The sequence below is a fragment of the Choloepus didactylus genome, chromosome 11 (assembly GCF_015220235.1).
Source record: "Choloepus didactylus isolate mChoDid1 chromosome 11, mChoDid1.pri, whole genome shotgun sequence".
Classification (NCBI taxonomy): domain Eukaryota; kingdom Metazoa; phylum Chordata; class Mammalia; order Pilosa; family Megalonychidae; genus Choloepus; species Choloepus didactylus.
Window position 1 is genome coordinate 50,678,266 of NC_051317.1, and position 26,591 is coordinate 50,704,856.

The window sequence follows — 26,591 nt, forward strand, 5'->3', positions numbered from 1 at the left end:
ATATAGATGCTCTGTATTCGTAAAATAGCATATTAAAATACGGGATGTGTTTTGTTATGTAGAAGAAATTATTTTATTTTTCATTATACTTGCATATGTAATCATACGTATTTTGGGAATAGGTGAAGACATTTTATTTCCTCTCAATAGCCTGCTTTGAGTAAAAGTTAAACACAAGCTGGAATGCTTGAAAGTGGTCTCAGATTTTTTAATAGGCTCCACAAATAGGCAACCTGACAGTATTTATCCATGCATTTAATTGTGTTTATCCTAATGCCTGTAATTTAAAATATAGGAAATACTCTTATATAAATTCAAGTATCCACAAATCAAATTTTAGACATGCTAATAAACCATTGTATTTGTTTCAGATTTCTCTTTTAAAAAATCAAAATAAGGGATTACACAAACAGATACAGACAAACCTCATTCCCCTTCTCCTTTCTCTTTTCTTTCTACAAATATACCACTCTCTTATAGTTGGTATGTGCATATGTATGCATTTTTTTTATATTTTTTCCAAAATATATCTATCCAAATAATACATATTTTTATTCTGAATACTGTTTCTTCCACACCATGCTTGGCCTTTTTTTTTTTTTAAATTTAGGTTGCCACTAAGATTTGTTCATACAAAGGAATACTTTGTATTAGTAAAATAAATATGTATATACCTATATGTCTCAGCAAAGATACTTCTCCAAAACTATAATGAATTTTCTTTTCTTTTTAATCTTACCTTACTGACTTCCAGTCATAAAGCTATATCCTTCTCACACATGCTAATAGATTTTTAAAACTTTTTAATATTATTATAGACATAGCAGTAGCTTTTCTAATATTTTAAAACTTAGATTTCCCCTTTTATACTTTTATCAGACACCTCAAACTATAGGAGTCAATTATTTATATCTATTATATTTTCAAATATAAATATATAAGGATGGTACACACTTATAAGATGTAAATCTATGTCTCCCTCAGTAATCAGCTCTCAAAATAGGGTGAAAAAGATTATTAAAAACCTAAGTTCTGCATTTATTGTCTAAAATGTACAAGCCTTAATTATTAGTCATTTCAGGTAAGAAAAGAGCTTGCATAAGACATGTAAAATTTGATCATATTCTTTTTCTTGTCAAAATCTGGCCTGTGACCAAAGGCTGAACACTAAAAATGAAGAAGCACATTAACACTGTATGTGATTTAAAATCATATAAATCCAACTATTTTTCTTGACCTGTGGTAAGGACAGGGCATATACTTGTTTATCATGTACTTTTCTGGCCTTTATAAATTGTTTAGAATTACTCTAGTCATTCAAATCTGAATACGTCAGTTATATATTACCTTGGTTACGACGCAGAACAGATTTTCCCCTCTCCTCTCATTGCCACACTTTGTAAGTGGCTCCTGTACCAGTCAATATCATATTAGACATAAAGAATGTTGACAGAAGAGGCACAGACAAAACATACAAATCCTACAAAGCAGCAATCAATTTAGCTGCCTGACTAGCTCTGGAAGTTTATTTCAAGTTATGATGGTTTCTGGAAAACTCTTTTAGTTTCATCTAATCGTCAAGGTCTAACTGCCAACATAACACATAAGACACTTTGGACCTATCAGTATTTGACTTAACATTCTGAGACTGAACCTGGGATAATTCTGCCAGCATACAGCAAATATCGCTTGCTCTGATGCAGTTTAATTCAGGAGGGGGGCTCCTTCATCTTCTAACTACACAAGAACAGAACTGTGGGGTCAGGAGAGCCCTTAGAGTGCCCATAAGCAACACTCCCCCTCCCCAATACTGAGGGTGAGAAATAAAAATAGAAGCAACAAACTAGATCAACAAGTAAAACAGCAGAAACCAAACATGCACATTCCCTGTCAGCAAGAATCTTGATATCACTGGGAGGATACCAACAATAAACCAACAGAATAAGTAACATATAGTATGTTACAAGTGATGAGTGTTTAGAAAACACCAAAACAGGAAATGGTAAAGGGAGTGCTGAGGGATTTCCATTTTAAATAGAGGAGTCAATAGAAGCCTCCTTTAACAGGGTGATGTTTATAGAAAGCCTTGAAGGAAATGAGGATAAGTCTGGTGGATAGATGAAGGAAAAATTTTCCATGCATAGGGGCCAGAAAAATGCAAAGACCCCACCCAAGGCAAGGGCATGTTAGTGTGTTTCGTGATCAGACAAAAAAACAGGACAGCTGGAGTGGAATGAGTATGGAGGGAGCAGAAGATGAGAGTAGAGAAGACATGGAAACCTGATTGACTGGAGTTTTGCAAGCCCTTGCAAATTTTATGTATTTTGCACCAAGTGAGGTATTTGAACAGAAGAATGACATAATCTCACTTAATGAGTTGAGTATAAAGCAGGGCAATCATAGAAACAAGAAGACCCATTTGAAGGTTACTCAATTCAGTCAGGGTGAAGACACCAGAAAAGGTCAGCATAAACTCAAACTCACCAGCCATGAAAGACTTTTGGCAAAACAGTTGAAATGGTGAATGATCACTGACCAAATTATTTTTGGTTTTAAGTGCTGTGAGCAGAGTTCACATGGTGGATTGAGAACACATTTCATCACAAGTAGATTGTAGAATTTGCAAGGAGGGGAAAGATAGGGCCATGAGGAAGAAGGAGCACTCTTTCAGCCACCCAAATCCTATCCTTTAGCTCTGCTGATTCTAAAGGATCTGTTATAGCAGGTTAAAGTATTTGGGATGTATCAGGGTAGATGAGAATGTGCAGAATCAGATATGCGGTTTAGCCGATCACCTAAGCTCCTGATTAGAGACTGGATCACAATTCTAAATTACTGTTAGTTATAACAGTGATAATCATGATGCACATTAATTCTGCTAATATTAATTTCTGGCCACAGACTATGTCTTAATCCTCTTCAGGTCCCCAGTGCCTAAGAAAATGCTAGGAGATAGAAAGGATTTATTGGGTGGTAGTATGGCAACTCTCAGTATTCATGAGACACAAAACATTGCCTCATGTGTTTTGATTACAATAAATTTAGTGGTGGGAAATAAGCTAATGCCAGGCTTAAATTTTGTCAATATTTTAAAATTTGTCTTTACTTAGAATTACAGTATTTTGGAAAATTCTGGAAAAAAAATGCTAGGAATCATCAGTTCTATCTTTTCATTTCAAAAAGAGGAGTCTGAGACCAAATAAGATTATGTGACTTGCATATATGACCTCAGTTCTGGCACTTTCTAGGACGTATAAAAATGTGAGGTAGCTTCCAAGAGTGCCGTGCTTATAATACTGAGCATACGAAAAGAAATGAATATTATTTCACCTCTTCTCTGTGCCACACAGGAAGATATGGGGCTTGGAAACAGCTACTGAATCAGGACAGCCCCACAGTGTTCATTCTACAGCCAATTCCAAGCCAGCATTCCTGGAGATGCCAAGGAACTAGTCAGGCTCACTCCCGGTGGGGGTACTGGTTTTACTTAACAGTCTTCAACAGCTGGAGAGCACACAGCTAACGACCATTTGAGCATGAAAGCATCTGGTGATTGCACATAAAATATGACATGCGACTAGGCAAAAAGGTAATAACAATATACAACAGAACAAATGTGCAGTGACAGCCCAAAACTTGTAAATTGCCTAACAAATTTTAAAAGGGAACTGTCATTTTAAATGGGCATTCTTATAATGGAGTATTTCCTTCAAATCAGAAGTAATTTAGGCAATCAAAGAAATTCTGTTTTCAATTCCCTTGAAGATACATGAATGGAAAATGATGCAAAGTTAGCAATGGAGACGTAAGTCATCCCCAATCAGGGAGATTTACTGGTCTGCCAGGAGTTTTTCAATAGCATTTCAGCATCAAGTGAACAAAAATATTTATAAAATGAAATAACCCTCTGGTCAGAGTATATCTTACCTTGCAGAAGAAGAAAGCTATCAGAAACAAAGCAAGCAAAAGGCAATGCTGAGTTCTAAATGTACTTGCAGGGTGAGCTGTGCTTTTAAATAACCGCATACGTGTTTTCAGGGATTTGTTTCACAGCATGTGCCTTTTTTCCTTCCATGTAACTGTCAACTATATCAGTGATGAAAATGAAAAATGTATCACTCAAAACTATTTTTTTGCATTATCTGAAATGTACTTCATCTAGTGAGAAATGAAAATTCTCTCTCTTTTTATTTCCTAAGAAATACATGTCTGTAACATTTCTACACTATCAAAGTAAAACAGCAGGTTGAAGGGGGAAAAAAGCTCACAGTCAAATATCCACACAGCAACTATTTTTTGAGCGCTCAGTGGGTTCTCTGAATGGTGGTTGGGAAAAAAGTCCCTGCCATCAAGGAGCAGAGCCATGCTTCAGGGAGGAAGCAACTTATAAACATAATACTCCCCTTCCTGGAATTGTTTCCTCCACTGCTTTTATTATAATCTAGCATATCAAATATTTTTCCTCATCCCCTTTCTATTGTCTGATCGCCATGCTAGAATGTAAACTCTATGCAGTCATATCAATGTATTTTTATATAATTTTTCCTGCTTCAATAAATATTTAAATGAATGAATACAATAATCACGAAATTTTGTGGGAAATTCTATAATTGATCTGTGGATAAACAGCATAAGCACAGAAGAAGAAAAAATATAGTTCTTTCTGAGACATTTAAGGAAGGCTATAATGGGGTGACACAAGACTGAGTATGGCTGTTATGGAGGTACAAGGTTTCAATGTCAGTATATGAAGTTGTGCGACTATTGCCATATCAATCATCACACAGAAGTGAAGTTTAAGCGAAGTCAGTTCAGTTTCTTCATTGTCTCATTAATCACCCCAAAAGCTGTTATTTTTTTTCTCAATAATAAATTTGTGATTTCCTTTTTGAGATTCTAGATTTAGAAAGTAACTTAAAAGTCAATTCTTCTAAATTCCCAATTTTTGATGAAAACAAAATAAAATGAAGAGTTATTAAGACACATTTTAAAGGTCCTTTGGTGAAAAGGAGAGGACTGGAGCTCGTATATTGAAAAATGCTCATTGCATTATTAACTTCTATGACCTACAGACTTGAAAGTTCCCATGCAATGCTGACTGCATTACCTCAAAGAAATATAATAGAGCTAGAAAATGCTCACAGAAAGACAACTTAACTATCATTAGGGAAACAGAACAGCTTTGGATAGGAAGACCTTAAAGATTAGAATCTTCAATCTGGAAACTCTGACATCTATTAAATCATGAAGATGGTGGAGAGTGTGAAAGCCACGCTATCCACAAACTTCAATTATACAAGGTCTAAGGGCACCCTTTGAAGTTTAAAAGAGATAAATTTAGGACAAATAATGGGAAGTGCCATAATACTTTATTTATTAGGTAGAGTGCTCATGGAAGTAACATGGGCTGAAAATATAACAGCCTCATAAAACGTTTAGATAAAAACATACACTAAATCAATTCTAGACTATTAAAGGGAATTGGTCCACATGCCATTAATACTGCTTTTATCTTTGCCAAAGTACTGGAGTCTTCTTGCTCTTTAGTTATATTTGAAATGACCAGCCTTGGACATTTTAATGGTGATATTAAAGAACCAGGCATCTATTAATGTGGACAAGATAGCAGGAGCTGATTTGGTGTAGTACTTCATACATTGCTAACTGCTGAATGAATTAATTTCCCATGGAAAAGGTAAACTTTCCAAATGGCCATTCCACTATTATGAAAATGTGTTTGATATATTGAACTCTTTCTGAGTGTTCATTCTCTAACAAATGTTTGGATTAAATCTCTAATTTAGCTGCAAGATCTGCTGATTCATACATACTGTATACACACACACACATACACACACAGAGATGAAAATGTACCAAAGACTATTTCCCTACCAGATAAGTATTTTAGATTGTGATACACAGAAAGCATTATTTTGAAGCATCTTAAGGCTCTTGGTTTTAAGGATCTATAAAGTTCTCTCATGTTGTGAGACTTGTCACATTTTATAATCCCAAAATTTGCTCCAAGATGAAATACCTTCAATACATATTATTCTAAATCAGAAATTATGATTGTCAAAAAAGGTACTAAACATTGAGAGAGATTATTCATTTTGGATTTATCTTGTGCCTTGGTGTTGAATCTTGTTCTCTTATCAAGTGCCTTCTGCTTTATTGATGTGAATTATTTATAGATTAATATTACTGGTATATGTATAGACATAAAAACAAGCCTACAAGTTTATAAAAGTATAAATAGTAACATGATAAATAATTGTGCTCATTGTTCTTAAAAATCAACACAAAATTTAAATATAAGTGCAAATAAAATTACAAAACAAATAGCATTCAAATTAACATTAATTTTACATAGCAGATCCTTTTAGGTTTGCAAAATTTAAGCGGTTGATAGCTATGTGAATATGGCACTGAGAGCTATAATGGATATGCTTTAGAGATTGTACACATGTAGTAATATAAACTTTGTCCACTTTCCTCTATATGGCAAAACTTACACCTGTTCATGTAATTCACTGATACAATTATTTGAACCTCACTTCGCAAAAACCTACATAACAAGTCCACCTCTGTTCCTTTCTCAGAAGCCTAGAAGGAGGCATGAAAAGGATGATGATCACAAATGGACAACTGGGTCCTGAAATAGCATGGGGGTAATTTGTTACAACAGAGACATCCACCTTAGGCATACAGTTATAGTAAATATATCCATGTTATTATATGAAAGCCCACAATTTTCAAAATTCATATAACCTGAACAAGGTTTGAGTAACATTGGTTTATATTTTGCAATCTCAGTATGGTTCCTTAATAATGAATATTTATAAAAATAAGAATCCTTCTTAAGGTTAGAGCCACAGGGAGAAGAAATGATACTAAATGTTCACCTAGCAATATTTTCTTTTTACTAGAATTTAGTGAGTAGTGTGTGTGTGTGTGTATGTGTGTGCTTGCACTTGATTGCTTGCTGTTTTGTGTGTGTGTGTTTTTTTTTTTAATATAAGAAGACAATGAGAGTGTCAACTTATGCTATAAAGATGAGTTTAGAATTTGGAATCTTTCATTTTCTCTACACTCAGTAGGATTCATAATGATTGCCAAGCTTTTTAAATTAACTAGGTTTTTAATTGAAAACTTCATTGTGGTGGTTAGGAGCTGTATGCACCCAGGGAAAAAAAAAATGTTCTTAAACTTAAAGCATTCCTGTGAGTATGAACCCATTGTAAGTAGGATCTTTCAATGAGATAACTTCAGTTAAAGTTTGGCCCACCTCAAACCGATGTCTCTTAATCCTATTACTGGAGCCCTTTATAGGCGAAATGAAATTCAGATAGACAGAAAGATACAGGAAGCAAGGAGCTGAAATTCAATGGAACCCGGAAAAGAACTGAGAAACCAGGAGAAGCTGCTATGTACACTGTCATGTGACAGAAGAGCCCAGGACCAAGGATCACTGGCAGCCAGCTCCAGAATGCCAGTTCTTCAGGAAGAAAGCATGGCCTTGATGATGCCTGGACTTGGACTAATCTGAAAACCCAGAGCTATCAAATTCCCACTGTTTAAGCCATTCCTTTACATAGTATTTACATGGAAACTAAAACATCATTCCATATTCATAACAAAATTTCAAACAAAATTAAAGGTATACACTAAGAATCATTCTCTAATTGTAGACATACTAACCTTGCCCCTCTACCTGGAGGCAACCATTGTGACTATTTTTCTGTGTATCTTTCAAAATAGTGTGTACCCATTCAATAATATCACTATATGCCTTATTTCCCAACTGGGAACATTAAAAAAATAACCATTTTCAATGATAAGTAAAGGATCATGAAGCTCATTGAGGGGTTTGTGGATATGTTTAAAATAGTTGTTATGAAAATTTTCTTACCTTTAGTACAAGTCTTCTTTCTCTTTATTTTTCATAAATTTCAACATCTCAATTGGACATATTAATAAAATAAGTTAAAATGTTAAATATGGTATATCTTTAAAAGTGTAAATAATACTTTTAGTTAAAATTTAGGCCATTTTTCTCTTGACAAAAATAAAAATAGAAACAGTATACTAATAAACAGATATTTTAAAAAAATGTGAACAGGATTGTGAAAAACCGGTTCACATATTTTCTCCTTTCAGGAAAATGTATATTAATATATAAATATGTGGTATATGTTAGGAATGGAGGAGTGGGGCCACATTATCTGGGTTTGCCTTCTGGATCTTCCACTTACTAGTGTTGTGTTTAGGAAACTTACCTACTATCTCTGTGCCTCCCATTCCATCATTCACGAAATGAGGAAAATAGTAGTACCTACCTCCTTTAACATAATGAACAAAACTACATGCAAGCCACTCTATACAGTCTAAAAACTTAGAAAGTGCTCAATAAATTATAGCTCTTGTTATTATGGGTATTATAATTATTTAACACTTTTCTTTGAAATTTATTAATAGCAGGACTAATATCTCCTACATATAATCAGTATAATGAAAGTAAAACAAGAGCTTTAGTTGATGTTGTCACAAACATTGGGACTGGCAGTTTGATGTGCTGAGCCCTCCATCATGGGACTTGCCCTTATGAAGCTCGTTACCACAAAGGAGAGTCTAAACTTGCATTTAATTGTGCCTAAGAGTCTCCCCTTGAGTACCTCTTTGTTGCTCAGATGTGGCCCTCTCTCTCTCTAACTGAGCCACCTCGACAGGTGAACTAGCTGCCCTCCCCCCTACGTGGGACCCGACTCCCAGAGGTGTAAATCTCCCTGGCAACGCAGAACATGACTCCCAGGGAAGAATCTGGACCCGACATCATGGGACCGAGAGTCTCTTCTTGACCAAAAAGGGGATGCAAAATGAGACGAAATAGTTTCAGAGGCTGAGAGATTTCAAATGGAGTCAAGAGGTCACTCTGGTGACATTCTTATGCACTATATAGATAACACCTCTTAGGTTTTAGTGTATTGGTATAGCTAGAAGTAAATACCTGAAACTACTAAACTCCAACCCAGCAGTCTGGACTTCTGAAGACAATTATATAATAATGTACATTACAAGGGGTGACAGTGTGATTGTGAAGACCTTGTGGATCACACCCTCTTTATCTAGTGTATGGATGAGTAGAAAAATGGGGATAAAAACTAAAGGACAAATGGGGTGGGATGGGGGGATGGTTTGGGTGTCCTTTTTTCACTTTTATTTTTTATTCTTTTTCTGATTCTTTCTGATGTAAGGAAAATGTTTGGAGATAGATTGTGGTGATGAACACATAACTATGTGATCATACTGTGGACAGTTTATGGTATACCATGGATGATTGTATGGTGTGTGAATGTATTCCAATAAAACTGAATTTAAAAAAAAAAAACACAAAAAAAGCAAGAGCTTTAATAACTTCATTAGGAGTACATACTGAACCACACACATCACTAACTACTATATCACATGTATTAGTGCATTTAATTATAAAAATATAAAATCATGATCTTGATTTTGTCCCAATTTTTATTTTACAGTGAGAAAAACTTTGCCAATGCTTATGATGTGATGGCAGTAACATAGGATAGAAGTTTTAAGTCAAAAATTATACTTCCAATTTTGCCAATAACTAGTTATGAGATTAAGGACAAATCAGCTTTTTCAATATAGAAAGAGTTTGATATAAATGAACCCTTGCCCTGGTCATACAAATTGAACCTAAATTGAAGTCTAATTTAAACAAAACTATTTTGACACATCAAAGATGCTAATCGATTAGTGTGGTCACCTGTTTTAATAGCTTTGGAATACCAGGACACCTTCAGCAAGCATCATTTATACTTCCACCAGCAGGAGAACATGCAAGACAGAAGTCAAACCACAAAGAACAGGACACTGAGTGAAGGAAAATTGCAAATGCCAAGTGGTAACTCAGAGCACTATGTGTTTGAGATCACAGATGAGAAAATTGCTAGGGATGGAGAATGGGAAGAGTCAGACAAATATTATTTATTATTTATTAGCATAATTCCATTGCTATCCTCCTTAGTCATCTTATCTTGGGGAAACAATAATTTTGGATTGACTTTGAAAGCATTTCTACTTCTATCAACATGACCAAATGGTGCAGTTAATATATGACAAGAAAGTGATTGGCTTTTGTTGTTTTTGTTTTAGTTTTTGTTTTATTTTGTCCCAATTAGTAAAGGGTGAAATAGCAAAATGCTGATATTTCTTTCCCATTTGAGTTATTCCTTTGTCTTCTATGAACTTTTCATTATGTCTGAACTCTTTAACCTAGTCTTCAAGATTCTTAACAAATGTTTGTTTTCTCAACATAGACCCGGCTTGAATTTTAGTTTACATCTGGGCCGCCCCACGTTCATCCCTACCTTTGCTCATATCGATAGAAATTCTGAAATACCTGCCCATTGTATACATTCTGGACATCCTCTAACCCAAGGTGAAGTTAAAATTCCACCTCCCCCATGACATCAGTTTTCAGACTTACACTGATGATTATTATTTCTTATTGTCTTATCAGAATCATTTTGGTCCTTAATTATCTACCACCTAGTACTGCCATGTACTATTTTTTCTCAAAAACATTTTTTATTATATTCTTCACATTAATGTGCAGCACAAAGCTCTGTACACAAAAGGTGCTTAAAACAATGAATGGCTATAAAGAAAGATTCTATTTTTAAAAAAATCAAATAAAAATTTTTCCCCTTCAATGCACCTGCTTCAAAGAATAAATATTTGTCATTGTTCATTATATTTGTGACACTTTCACTTTCAAAACTGGTTTTAGAATCATTTTATGGGCTCAAGCATAAAAACATCTCAGTATTTTATAGCTACAATTCTTAATCCACTGTGCACATTTAAATCATCCAACAAGAAATTTAAAATGCGCATGACTATAACTCCAGAAATTCTAATTCAGTGGGTTTAATTCAATGGGACCAGTTCTGAATATTAAATTAACACACTAACAAATAAATAAATAAAACCATCAGGTTGAGGAAGAACTATTTAGAGTTATTCCTCTGGGGGGAAAAAAAAAAAACTGCTTTATGTTAAAGAAAAGAGAGGGAATATTACCAGTGGAAAGAAAATCTTTTGTGTCTTTAGTGCATCATTTACTCTTGCATTTACTCTTTAGGAGTATATTCATCTGTAAAATGCAAACTATAACATATGTTCTACTTATCTGATGCATGAAATTCCTTATCACACATTTGCTATCATGTGGGAGATATTGGGCTAAGTGTTAGGGTTACAGACAAAAATAAAAATGATCTTTGTTTTAAGGAAGTAACAATCTATAAAAAGAATAATCATATGCAAAAATAATTCAAAATAAGATGATGATCCATGGTGAGAAAGAGGTAAGAAAGAGGTAAAAAGAGATTGCTAGTTGGAGAACTCAATCTAACATCTTTAGGGAAAAGTAACATTTGAAGCCTGCTTCAATGGAATACAGTTTTAGCTGGCAGATTCTGGACAATAGTAACCAGTATAAAAAAATAGATTAAAAATAGTGATAATAATACAATAAATAAAATAAGAGAATGCTGCTAGAACTGAGAGCAAGTCAATTTATTTGTATTAGGAGACAAATTACAGGAAAAGGATCAAAGAGGCTTCTAATGGTTTAACAGAAGAAAGAAGAATTGGATCAAATTAGGTTAAGGAATTTGAGATTTATCCAGTAAGCAATAATAATGCTGGTAATATGCATTAGACACTTATTAACTGTAAGAAACTCTAAGTGCTTTACAAGTGTGATAGATTGAATCATATGCCCCAAGAAAAAACAAGTTCTTAATCTTAATCCATGTTCCTGTGAGTGTGAAACTATGTGTAAATAGGAGCCTTTGAAGATGTATATTATCATGAAGGTGTGGACTCACTTGTGAATAAAACCTTCTAAGATACTATTTACACATGGCCAAACTGAGTCAGGGAGGACCTTAATCCATATTACTGAAGGCCTTAGGAAGAAGTCAGAGAAAGCCACAGGAAGGAGCCTCAAGCCAGGAAAACTGGAAGAGCAGGCACAAGGAAAGAGAGATCACCATGTGACTGGAGGCAGAGGAACAAACCAAGGAAACCCAAGTATTGCCAAAAGCCATAGCCAGAGTGGTATGGCTGTCCTTCAGGGAGAAAGCATGGCCTTGCCAAAAACTTGTTTTGGATTTCTGGCCTCTGAAATCATGACATAAGCATTTCTGCTGTTTAACTCAACCCACTGTGTGATATTTGTCATAGCAGCTATTTCGGTTTGCCAGTTACCAGAATGCAATAGACAAGAAATGGGTTGGCTTTTTCAATGGGTTTTATTAGGTTACAAGTTTATAGTTCTAAGTTCAATAAAATATCCCAATTAAGGCATCAATAGGATGATACCTTCTCTGAAGAAAGGCTGATGGCATCTGGGGTTCCTCTGTCACATGGGAAGGTACATAGCAATGCCTGCTGTCCCTTCTTCTCCTGGGTTCTGGTTTCAAAATGGCTCTCTCTCTCTACAATGTCCCTGGGCATTTCTCTCTTAGCTTCTCTGAGCTCTCTGAGTTTCATCTGTCTTTTAATGTCTCATAGAAGGCTCCAGCAAAGGTATTAAGACCCACCTTGAATGGGCTGGGTTATATCTCCATGGAAACAAACTAAAATGTCCCACCCACAATAGGTCTGCCCCCACAAGATTGGATACATAAAAGGTTCAAACCAGCACAGCAGCCCTGGCAAACTAAGACAAGTATAGCTTCATTCAATCCTTATAGCAGATTATCCCGTCTTCCAGACAGAAAACCTGAGGCTTAGCTAGATTAAATATCTTGGTGATGCTTTCCAAGCTCCTCAGTGGCAGAAGTCATATTCTAAGCAGATCTGCCCAACTCTGGAGTGAGAGGAGTTTTTCACTACAGATTAGTGTCTCTCATAATGGTGATGTGCATGCAAAATTTTGAGCTAGTGACTGGCACAAAGTGTTACGGCCTTAAGGGCTTCACTTCAAAATGATTCCTCCACGAAAATTTTTTAGATCCTAACACTGGTATATCTCCTCATCTAACTCTCATAACAACCTGTGCTTATACTATTCTTTTCATTTATTGGACTATATTTAATTTCCATTTTAATTGTCTACTGAAAAACAACACGTCAGTTGAGGTTAGGAAGTTTGAATATGACTCATTTTTCATCACATTCCAGTGACTATGTTGTTGCCTTCTCCATAATAGAAAATCAGCAAATATTACTGAATGAATAAATGTAGGAAAAAGTTAATTAAGAAAAAAGTATCTTAGAAGGGACTAATGGGGAAAGAAATACAAGCAGGAAGATCAGTTAGGAGGTCTTTGCATTTGGAGAATGACATGCCTTTTATTTCCTCAGTTTCCCCTTTTAGTACCCAATGAAATAATACTCACTTTCCAAGACCTGCTTCATCTCCCCTCTGTTAAACTGTCATGCTCCTTCATCTACACTCCTCTAAACCTTTATTTGAACTACAAACAAAGCACTAAATGATTTACTAACTTTAAACATTGTTATCTCCTACTGATCTCATTGAGGAAGGGAAAAATCTCATCTCTCTGTTTTCCAAGTTCCTAGCAAACTCTATAATTTGTATTAAGAACTCTGAACTATGATTAAATTGAGAAGGAATGATGTAATTAGAAACTCTTCTATAGTATGGATTTGAATCAAAAGAAGGGAGCAGTTTTAGAGCTTGTATAGGTTTGGCAAATGATTAGACATAAGGAACAAAACAAGAGTTATGTTTACAAACAATACATTTCTAACTCCAGGTTGGTGAAAAAATACAATAAATTAAAAATTATTTGGGAATTATGGTTAGCTACAGAAATCTACTTTATCACTTGAGGCTAGATTATCTTGGATAAGCAGATATATTACACTTTGGACTAAAACTAAGAAGGAACTAGAATTTTCTCACTAAAAGTAGTTTGGGTTTCTTGGTTTTTACTTCCTTGGGGTGGTGGTGGTGTATGTTTCTTTCTATATGTATTATAACCCATTCATGATTTATTCTGCAAAAACAAAAAAGTCTTTGCCTGAAGCTATAGCACTAAGTGTGAATATGACATTATCAAAATGTTACATATTAAACATTTCTGAATTCTTAAATATACCATTTCAATCTCTCTTCCCCTTTTGGAGTTGAAACAAATAATTTATATATTTATTTAAAATACTACAAGGTATGCAGCATTGCACAGAAAAACCTAAGTAGTCTTTTGAGAATAAAAACAAATCAATAGTAATATCTCTTAGAATAGAAGCACTTTTGTGGATAGAGGAGAATAGTTTAATGGGAAGCAAAGTAATCTTTGTTTTCAGTCAGAATATTGGGCTATGCATGAGAAATGACAAGCTCTGACCACTGGTTTTCCATTAAAAGGCTACCTGCTATGTTCAACATAGAGAGAGAAAATCACTTGCTTTATAAAAATGAATATTTTATGGCTTATCAAACATAATATAGGGATGATCTTCATAAAACTTTTTGTGATTTTATGAATGTGTCCTCAGTTCCCATTGAGCCCTCATTCTGTCAATAACTGAAGAGCCTCAAGGAAAGGATAGCTCAGGAGTTGTGCACATTGTAACATGGGATTTTCACTAAGCTATCTCATGTCCAATCTTGGAATTGAAGTCTTATTCAGATTTTAATAATAATAATACTTTAGGATGGGAACATAAATGTGTTAAGATAAATGGAAAATATGTAGGTACAGATTGATAAGGCAATAAATAAGGGGAAACTTTTATGTTCATCTATAGCTATAGGATATGTACAAAGAATCACTTTGATCACTTTTTTTTTAATTTTACCTCCATGTAATAAAGTAAAAATGAATACTGAGGAGTGAGACTATACAAGCAATCAATGCATGTTCTACATTCAAATCCCTAGTACAGTTATTATTTTCAGTTCCTAGAACAGAACATTGTGATTTTGTTTTTAAGTTTTGGTACTTCTTTGTAAAATTATAAGTAAAGCTGTAACTATGAGTCAAGCTCCCTTGTAAGTGGGTTGGTAAACAAGTAACCTAGTAAAAGAGACTGGGAATATGGGGAGACTATTCATTACACTCAGTGAATTAGAAAATATATTAATATCCATGGAAAAATAAAAGCAAACAAATTAGTCTGGAATTCCAATTGGCCCAGTGAAAACCACATTCAGTGACCAGCGTTTGCTGGTATCAGTTCTTTGCTTTATATGCAGGGAACATATTGACATTTAAGTTTTACAAAATGTATAACCAACAATAATGCAGTTCCTGCTGTGTGTGTATGTGTGTATGCTGCACACCAGAGGATGCTTTAATGAATTCTGCTTTGAGAAACTTAAACAAAACTAAAACTTTAAGGAGTCTTTAGAATTTACTTGCAGCTGCCACATAATTTTTTTTAGTTTAAAAATTGTATCTTGCCTCAAAGGTGTTTAAAAAATACCTTGTTTAGATATTTTGTAAAACAATATTTGTTATAATTCATATCACAGCATAAAATTAAATTGCATTAATCTAAACATGATCCATTTTAAATACCATTTTATAGCCCTCATTGTAAATCTACATCTTTTTTAATGTTCTAAGTTGCAATACTCAGTTGGAAAACAATCTGAAGCCAAGGAGAGTATCCACTAATATACTTTGTTTTGGCCACAAGATGGCTCCAAACACCAAAATATGTTATTTTCTCTCTACACAAGTGAACAGAATTTTGCCAGAGATACTAGCACCACTTACTCTATAAATGGACCAATACTTCATAATCACAGCCTCATTTCAACCTGCTAATCAAATTTTGAGGTCTAATTTACATTATTTTAAAATGCAGACATTCAAATCAACACATCAAATGGTTAAAAACCATTAAAAGAAGTTGAAGAATTTTGAAAGGAAATAATTGTTCAGGTGGTATTCATCGTTAATTATCCAATAATACTTCTTTGCTTAGATTTTTAATTAACTTTTTCTTACTCTTGTATAATGTAAACTTTTATTCTCACTTTATTTCCTCCTAAATGAATAGAAAATATATACCTATCAATGCTCTTTTACTTTAGTATGATTAAAGAATTTTAAAACTAATGAGAGAGAATGTCTATATTTCAGATCTCGGAAGGATAAACAATACGTACATCTAAAAAATGGAGTAAACAAAATTGAAAGTATACGTATTAATAGAATGTTTTAAAGTAGCCATCCTGATCAATAAGCCAAAAGGTTAAGTCATCCACCCAAATATTAAAGTGAAGCTGTGAAATAAGTATGATTGCTATTAAATGACCACAGCATTTACTAAAGATGATATGAAGAAGACAGTGACTTTGCTTAAATAGATAATATATGTAAATATAGCTAAGGCAAAAGATGAAAATGAACTTTCTGTTTTCACTAAATTGTGTCTGTAGGATAGGTTTAGTAGTCTCTACTAGGGCTCACCTCACCTTTAACATGTTGACAGATGAGATAAAGCACAAAATATATACTTTAAATATGCAAATTTCTAAAATAAAATTTTGAATTAGTCCTGAACTATACACAATTCTGGAAAAAAAATGGATATAATTCTAGATTTTTAAAATGAAGTTTCAAAAAATAAATATTTATGGACTCAGATAAATGTATGTTTTATGACCTCGAGTTGGTTTGGTTCGTTTATTAATCCACAGAATTCATTCTAGATGCTTTTCTAATTACTGTATATCAATAGAGCCACAAAAAAGGTTACAGAAAGCCAGAAGCAGTGATTTTTAATTAATCTTCATATCACCTTGAATGTGAGGAATGAAAAGAATGAATTATCTAAATAAAACCTGTTAAAATTTTCACATTTTTCAGCAACTTCTCTGTGCCACCAGGCAGTTTCGAGAATCTGGTCCAAGAGAGCAGTTGTCCACTGACCTTTCAGCTTGTAATATAGTCTGCAGAATTATTCTCGAGATTTATAAGTATCAAAACTTTAATGGGATTATTTCTGTAATGCACTGCCTCTGCTCATCATTCTTTTTCTAATTCTCATTACTCTGACCTCAAGAAGGAGAATCTGTGAAAGGAACCATTACTGCAGTATATTCAGAAATGGCTCATGTTTCACCTGACTGGGTTTATGAGGCTTATGGAGCTCACGACAGTTAGTCTTTGTCTTCTAATACTTTACCCTTCCTCTGTCCCTTTTTGGGGTCCTTCACATCATTTTCAAAATTTCATATCCATTAATTCCCTACTTCATGCAGTCACTCTCTGTGATCTGAGAAAGCAATTGAAATTTTCAGGTAACATTCTCTCTTTTTAGAACTGACATCTTCACAATCATTATAACACTTATATATTGTGACCTTTCCAGTAACAATAATAGATTGTTTGAGCCCTTCAATTATAATAATAGATTATAATAATAGATAACCCGATTTGTCCTTAGAAATTATATTGTGCAAATTCCCATTGTCACAAACAAAAAGAACTTGGATTGAAGAAATTACGGTGCTATTGTTAGAATTACTGGCAGAATTAGACTTAAAACACTATAGGTTTCTTACTTCAACTCAAATAAAAAAATTATTATTACATAATACAAATAAAAATGCTTTAAGATTTTAAGTTGTAGCTTTGTTATACCATATGCTATGGTTAAAAGAAAACACAGTCAATATTAATGATAAAGTGTAGGTCACATGAATTTGCATACAATAATACTACCAATAACAATAAGAGAGAACAAATACTATCATTGATGACACTAGAGCACCTATTATGTGTCAGGTACTTTTGTTAGCATTTTACATTTATCGCTTCCTTTAATTGTGGCAATTGTCCTATTAACTATGTCGAACCATTAACCCATTTTATAGACGAGGGCACTACCTGAAATAGTGAATATTAAATACATGGTAAGTGGCAGAGTCAGGTTTTGAAACAAGACAATCTGGCCCCACAGTCCATCCTTTTAACCACCAAAGGGCCTTCTGAGGGCTCTTAGGTTGAGGTCATTGCATTATCTAAGAAAGGTAATTGCAATGGTCTGGTACAGGGACTTAATCTCTGTGCAATCTTCCTATTAGACATCTCCTGTATTAGGTGTCCTCACAGAAAACAAAAGAGTATTATATGGGAGAAACTTTTACACAGAGTGATCAAGTTTGAAAGTCAGTGCTTTCCCTGGAAAGAATATATTAATTACTTGTGAGGGTGTGAAGCTCCTAAAAATTCTTATTGCTAAGAATTTTTAGCAATAGAACTTCAGGTCCACATGACCTTCAGATATATAGTCTCTCTGTAGGCTTCTAGTTTGGGCTGTATATATATATATATATATATATATACTGGTCTCAAAGTTGAGCACTTATACTTTATCCCATATACTTCCCTGTATCTGCAAGATGGCAACTGGCTATTGCAAATCTGAAGGGCAACAAAGGGTCAGTATCACCAAACAAGATGGCTGCTCCTGCCTGAAGCAGGAATTCAGAACCGACTCAAAGAATGAATCTTAGGCTAGACAGAAAATGTATCTTGAACTAAACTGATAATTCATACTGATATTCTCTTGAAAGATGTGTGGCTTTGAACACAATGATGCACCTTTCAAACACAGGTAAGGTTAGAACTCCGTATTTTTTCACTTTAAAAACAGCTAGCACTTATCCTTTTTATATGTATCAAAATTGGAATTTAATAAGCCATGTGCTATTCATTTAATGTCTCACTGTAGCAGCATTTTGTTGTTGTTTTATCTCTATCTGTGTTTGATTTCTGATGGAGTGCTCGGTTTACTGTAGGCACTTAATACTTGGGGAATGAAGGAATGAATGAGTGAACCAAGGAGAAACGGATGAATATCCAATGATGTTCTGCTATTATAGTTTTACTACTATTTCATGAAAATTGAAACATTTGTAATATACCTACTAAAATCTATGTTATAAATCACTTGATATTTAGTTGTGAATCTCACATTAAGGCCTGCTCACCAGCTGACAAAAATTGTATTGATTCATTCTTTTATCTCTGGCTGTGGTACACATGTGGTTCTAGGTAAATCTCCTCCCCAAAATGAAGGAAATTAATTAGAAGCTGAGGATAAATTGAGCAAATAATAGTTCAGATACCAGGAGGACATTTAATTAATAAAGGGAAATGCAAAGGAAAAAATATAATGTGTAAAAAAAAAATAAGTAACAAAATATGATAACCCCAAATCAAATGACAGATAAATTAATGTTGTGAGGGTTTGACATTATCATATTATGTAGACTTTTAGTACTATTAATAGTTGAAAATTTTAATATGGGCTTTTAGGGAGCAGTGGTGTATATGCAACATCTTAGTTTGCTTTCTAAGGAAAGTTGTTCTTATTCACACTTGTTCCTTTATAGGCCTAATTAGAAATGGTCTTGATCCAACTGTTCCCCATGAAGTGAAGTAAGTTAATAACTTTGCTCTAAAGCCGAGAATATGGCCACCGTTTCTCTAACTTTGCATATTCACTAGACAGGCTGCCCATTAGAGATTGTAAATCAAACACTGAAGTGGCATAGTCCTAAGAAAGAAATCATTTTTTCCTCATTTTGTTCAGCTATCACACTTTATTATAGAACATAATTCAGCTCCATGAAAAAAGAATTTGTATAGAAATTATTTTTCTTAACAGATTTTTAGGGCTATGTCATTTCCCCAATATTTCTCTCTTTTTTTAGTTTATTGAAAATAGAATACTTTTGTTCATTCCCAAATTAATTAAGTTACACATATTAATTAAAAATGTTTTGTAGAACTATTAGGTTTGTAACTAATGGCAAATTAGGGCATACATTTTAAAAGGTATAATAAAAAGAAGAGGTTCTTTTAAAAAAGTATAATAGAAAATCTCCACTCATCACTCCAGGAAGGAAAAAAAAAAAAAAAAAAAAAAGAAGAAGGAAGTAAGGGCTGAGTGACAAACTTCCCTGACTGTACTTAGTATTCAAATTTGAACTACTCTTAAAAAAAAAAAAAAAGAAAAAAAAAAAGCTGAAGCCTTGAGAGAGTTGGTGGATAAAGAAATAAATGTTTTCCATGGCTTCTTATTCATGGGGAAAGACTTTTATTAAAATTTAGGAAGCTAAATACAGACAGAATAAATGTCGGTGGTTTTCACTCTCCAAAAAAATACATATTGAAGTCACTCAGTGACAAAATTCAGCTCAAGACTAGATAGCAGGAATAATCCTAACCTATCATGTTTAGGAAGAAGTCAATAAAAACAGAAAAAAATTTACTTGACTAGGCTAATGATTAATTTTATACTCAGTTTTCACTTATTTGATGAAATACGTTGACATACCCTTTATTTTACTCCAGTGGTTTCTTTTCTTTAGATCACCCTCCAAGCTAATAAATATCACACTATGGTTATTAAAAGTAAAATAATTCATATTCTGTACTTTATTAAAGTGGATTGAAACCAATTGAGTTAGAGGTATTAATTTTTTCATGTTATGTAAAGCAAATATCTTAAATAAAATAATTGATGAATATAATTTGCAGGTAGAAGATTTACATGGTAAACACAAAACTCTTAAAATCTCTCAGATATTTCAAATATTTTTAAATCTACCTAAACGTAAAACTACTAATTTAAAATTAATCCTGAGAAGCAAGTCAAATTATCCAGAAAGTGTATGAGGCTTCATTTAACCTTGAAGCCTGGTTCAAGAATTATGGAAACATTCTTTAAAATATCCCAGAAATTACAATGTTTTTCAAGGTAGTTGGTAGTTGATTCAGCTTATTTTATTGAAAGTGGAATTAAATGCCAAAGGAAGTCACAGTCACAGTTCAAAAACTGAAAGTACTGGCATTATGCACAGAAAAATGTATTTAGAATTTTCCAATAACCTAGGCAAATATGTTGATTGCCTTTGATATATCTACTTTGATAACTATATCAACTTTCAACTTCTATTCTTATATGTATATATATTATGTGAACATTGAAGAGAATTATCTTAATAACCCAAGTTAAAATACTTACTTTATTCACTTTATTGATTATTTTTAAATGTGCCATACATTCTGCTCAACTTGATTATTGTTATAGTTTATGTTTCCCAGAACATGAAGTGATGGTAGACCTTCATCCCACAATCTCTAAAATAGCTATTCACTCACTATGTATCAGTTTATATTTTTACATTACAAACTGATAGAATTTTCTTCTTTCAACAAAGAAGAATGAAAATGTCTAGTGAAACACTGCCTTCCAAACTTTGCAAGTTATTTGTTTTATTTTTTTTTTTTAAATTAGGGCTTTTTAAAAATTATTTCAATATTCACTGTCGCAGTAAATCAACAGATCCCCAATCATCAACTGATATAACTGAAAATAATGACTTATGTTTATGAATTCCACATTCTAATACTTTGGAAAAATCGTTTCATTAATAAATGCTGAATTTCCCATAATTTGCCTGCTACAGCAGTCAAATGCATTTGTACCAGTTTCAATTGCTTAAATGCCTAGGTGTTATAATTATCTATAAGGATTGCTTTTATTCTTATTGACACACTCTAGTCAACAGAAGTGTCATGTACTTTATGCAGTAATACAAAGGATAATTTAATAAACTCAATATATACTGTGGCAGATGATAGAATACTAGCTATAAAACACAGAAGATTTACAGAAATATTACTTAATAATGGGTGATAACGAAAAAGCACATGGGAAATTCATTCAAGGACTTTTGTAACTGTCATAAATGAGGGAGGGAGTGGAGGGAAAGAGAGAAGGAGAGGGAGAGTGAGAGGGAAAGAGAAAGAGTGGGAGAGGAGAGCCCTACATTTATGAGCATTAGCAGGGCTCTGAAGTGTTTAGACATCATTTAATGTTGAATTTCCTGTTATGAAGCAATGCTGTCTTATTTCCTACAACCTATTGCTTAATCCTGTCCTTAAGATTGAAACGTCATTTACCCATTTAACTTTGATTTATATTTCTGCATCATATAGCATTTGTAGAAACAAGACTGTTTTCTTAAAAAAAAAAAAAAGCGTGGATTGAAAATTGAGATTACATCACATGATTTGGTAAAGTGCTTTATAATGTTAATGAGAAACTCTCTTAAGTTTGTGTATCCCATTTCTACAAGGGATTGTTGTATGAAGGCATTTCAACTGCCCACAGGCAGGAGTTATTTTCAAAGGAATGTAACATTTCATTTCTAAAATTACATGAAATACAATTTTATTTTGCCAGTCCTTATTGAATTTGCAGCTAATTCACCACAAATATGGTTAACATTTAATAAATGATTCAGTAATATAGAAGGGTACAATATATTGCAAGACAGAAATAGGATAAATAGAAATTGGTGAAAATAAAACACTTTCCTTATAAAATTCAAAAGTTACTTTTTTAAGAAGTTGTGTTGATAACAGAGAGTTGAGCAAAAGTTAGTTTGGAGAAAAAAAATGTGAGATTATTTTAACTGATCAATGTTATTACTGCACTAAGGATAATACATTCCCAGAAACCTGCATCTTTAGTGGGATAGATGTGATTTTCTTACAAGGTTTTTCTCTTGAGTTGGTTGGGCTGAGTACTAAAAAGAAGATGGCATGGCAAATACAAAAATGGCTTCCTCTACTTTAGAGATACTTCCAGTTAAAAAAGACACAAATAGATTTTTAAAAGGGCTATGGGCTCATACTAAACTGTCAAGTGAGTTGAGTCTGCTGTGGAGCAGAAAAGAAGTGTAGGTTGGAGGTGACCCTGAGCTGATATTGTTACCTTAGAAAACAGGCATCTCTTGGTGATTGTTTGAGATGTTCACTTATTCTTACAAGTGTAAAATAAATAATCTGCACTTTAAGGTGTTGAAATTAATTGGGATAAAATAAGGAAATCCCATACTATTACTCTGTGAATATGTTCTATATGCTTTAACTAGAAAAAATTGAGGCAGATTCAACAATTTTTCTATCTATATATTTCATATTTTAACTAATGCAAAACAAAATTTTCTTGATGAATTCATGGTCTGATAAAGTGTCAAGAAAGGGAAAATAGAATTTTCTATGCTAACCTTCATTTCTCAAAAGTGTATTCATAATGCCATTTTTTAGACTATCATTTTTTTAAAAAATATTCACAATGGGGACTATAAATGAAATTTAGTACAATGCTTAATCAATTTCACCATTCTCAGTACAAGCCTAAAGAGGGCATCTTTCAGGCTACCTTGTTGTCACTTCACCCTATTTCAGGCATGACTTTTATTTAATAAGGATAGTAAATGGACTTTTTTGAAATCCTATTCCAGAAAATGTGACAGGTTAGTCAAAAGTACAGTTTCAAATGTAGACCTGAAATTTTGAGATTGGATTATCTGCATAAAATTACTTATATAGGCACAAATCATTTTTTATATTTCTCTTTTTATACTTTGTTACTTTGTTTTAGTATCTTACAAGCACTTCTAAGGTGACAACTGGATTAGAATGCAATTTGCATGGTAGAAATAAGAACACACAATTTATTATCACTAATGCTTTTGGAAGCCCGAAGGCTAGACTAGAAGTGGTTGGGTTTACATCCTCTGATTTGTATTATTGCTTACTATATGCCACCATTACTGATAATAATGCTTGACAACAATAAGGTTCACTTTGCTGCTGAATCAGCATCATCCCAGGCAATGCTGCTCCTGTGCTGCTGCCTAGCGGAATGATTTGGTATAAAAATGACATAGTCCAGGAGGACATGGTGTTATCGCTTGCTGCAAAGTAGGTTAAGAAACATAGGAAATAAGTCAGATGCTCGGAAACCACCCAGATCTTATACACCCCGGCTCAGTTATTTGTTTGTATGGCAAATTTCAAGAAATTCTCCCTAGACTGTGAACAGGGATCACATATTTTGAATTGACCATTTCAGTTTCAAATATTATTTTCAACAAGAAAAAAAATACATCATAGTTCTTTCAGATAACACTAAATTTCTCATGTGCCAGAAATGGGTATCTCTCTAGATAGAAAATCTATATTCTATTACCTCTTTCATATTTTTTGAAAAAAATTCCAACATAGCTAAACAACTGATGGTGAAATATTAAAATGAATACCTCTACCATACTACTCTCATCAATAAACAGCTAGTTTTTATAAACATTAAGGTACATCAAGTAAAGCATTGATCAGGATCAGGTACCAGGCACTTTAACCATTGACCTCACACATATGCATATGCATGTGAGTGGCTCATACAGTTTCCATGCTCTTTTCCCATTTCCCTGGGCTTCCCCTCACCCCCCACCCCAGACAGCTAAGTGTATGGAATTCTATTCTTTGATTGGAGTCAGGGAAGGCATATGCATTCTCCAGGGAAGTCAGTTTGATAGCAGCAAGTATGTGAAACCAAAGAAGTATTTGATTTAATGAAAGCAGACATTGACTCATACTTTGAAAACACAGCCAAAGGAAAACAAAAAGAGTGAAGGCAAATGAAAGAAGTGTTTCTTTATGCTTTTATCATCAGGATGGGTTAGTATTTGGTGTGTCCCTCAGCCAAAGACACATGCTGCTTATATTTGATCACTCCCCCATCCCTTAATATGCAACCCCCCAAAAAAAAAACCCCACTATTTCCTTATGCATTGCATCTTGAATACATATGTGCCACATTTACTACACTGGGGGGTGGGAGCAGGGCAGATTAGCTATGCAATTTATTTACCTATTTCTCTAGGACACAACTTCTTCCTTTTTTCTTTCATTACTTTAACTAAAAATGAAAACACAGCTCTGTCAATGACATAATGTTTTCATGAAAGTTCTGCTAATTAAAAATCCTCACCATACCAGACCTAAAAAAAAAAATGAGCACACTCTTGCCAAGTGTTATTCACCACAGAGAAGCTCTTGTAGCTATGCTTTTAAGAAGGAAAGAGGGGGATGGTGTGGAGGGAGAAAGTCTACTAACATGCATTGAGGTAAACAGTTGTTGCCATCATTAGATGGACAGCTTATTTTCAATATGCATCTTTCAAGAAAAGGAGAGAGAGAATGAGAGAGAGAGAGGAAAAAAAAAAAATGCATTTCCAAACAGCCAAGAAGTAATTGATGTGCAGTTTTAGAAAATAGAAGCTTTTACTGGAATGAGGAACTACAATTATAGGAAATAGGTCTGGTTTTTGGAAGCAAAAGATGATAGGCCAGTTTTAAAATGATGTTTTCTCTGATTGCACGTGTAGATGCCCCCCTTCCCTTTTATGATAAGAAGAATGTAGATTTTTTTTGCAGTAGCATAAAAACACTTTCAGACCACTGCTTTTGCTCATACTTACAGTGCTATCAATAGTTTCTTGTTAGGGACATGCACTTAGACTCGCAATGTGCTGCATTAATTTAACACCACATAAAATATGGATTTTATTGCAGCAGAGACAATAAATGCTGCAACTGCTGACTACATGCATTTACTCTTTCCTCTTCATCTTTTCCCCCTCATACTTCTGACTCAGATATAAAATGTATATATAGTAGTTATGCCTATTCTGTTTCTGATGGATGTCAATCTGTTTTATTCATGCAGATGCTTAGTGACTATTGACAGTTTCAAAAAAATCTGTCTTCCACCTGCCATGTATCTTTATATTGAATGTGCAATGAACTATCACTATAAGTGCAGAGTGCATCCATTCATATGGAATGCAAAGTAATGTTAATGTTAGAGTTTACAGCATCAGTTACCCATGAAACTGATTTTGAAAATAAAGATGAACAACATAAGCAGGACAAATTATATTCCATAATATTTTTAGCATTTCTTAAGAATGAATTAATTCCCAAACTCTGATATCATGCCCCACTGCTGAGCACAACATATATAATTTATTCAGTTTTACATTGCCCATATATTCAAAGCAGACACTTCTAGAATCTAATATATAGAGTTGTATGCTTATTTAAATTACTTACTCATTAAAGATAAATATTTGGAAATCATTGTTAAACACAACTTAACATTTTTCCCCAGAGAGAGAAAATAAAAAGACCTTAAGGGAGTTGAAAGAAGAGATGAAGTCTTCCTACCTTTTATTTTCAGCTTCTGGATAACGGAAGTTGTTCCAGCCAAAATAACCCTTGAGAAATTGTCACTATGTCACCTTTTTTGTTTGTTTTCAGCTGTTATTTTCTATCACTGATTCTACTTCAATCTAACTCAAGCTTTCTCTCAGCATCACTTTTAACTCTGGACGGCAGGGAACCGAAGAAAACGGGGGCGAGCTCTCTCTCTGATTGGCTTTCATTCAGTGCTTCTGATTAAGGGGAGAAAAAAAAAGGAAAGGGGAGGGAAAAGCCCTTCCTCACACAGAGAGAAAGGTTCTGCTGATGGAGCTGCAGCACTCGCCAAGGGAAGGTTAGAGACTGGGGAAGTGCTGGCTTTTGCGAGCACACAGCGATTTGCAAGTGAATGCAAGGGGTGGGCGCCTCCACGAGGAGGGCTGTGGATGAAAGGAGTCCCCTCCCCCGCGGGGCAGAAAGCCTCTCTGTTTCAAGGCTAAG

General features: G+C 33.9%; 1 protein-coding gene across 1 annotated transcript in view; it reads right to left on the reverse strand.

The window, feature by feature from the left end:
• The window catches only part of CDH10 (cadherin 10), a 196,570-nt gene extending 170,275 nt beyond the window's left edge, over positions 1–26,295 (reverse strand). Inside the window, 1 exon segment of the mRNA XM_037799311.1 lies at positions 26,118–26,295. The gene's annotated coding sequence lies outside the window, so the exon portion shown is untranslated.
• Positions 26,296–26,591: the final 296 nt, after the last annotated feature.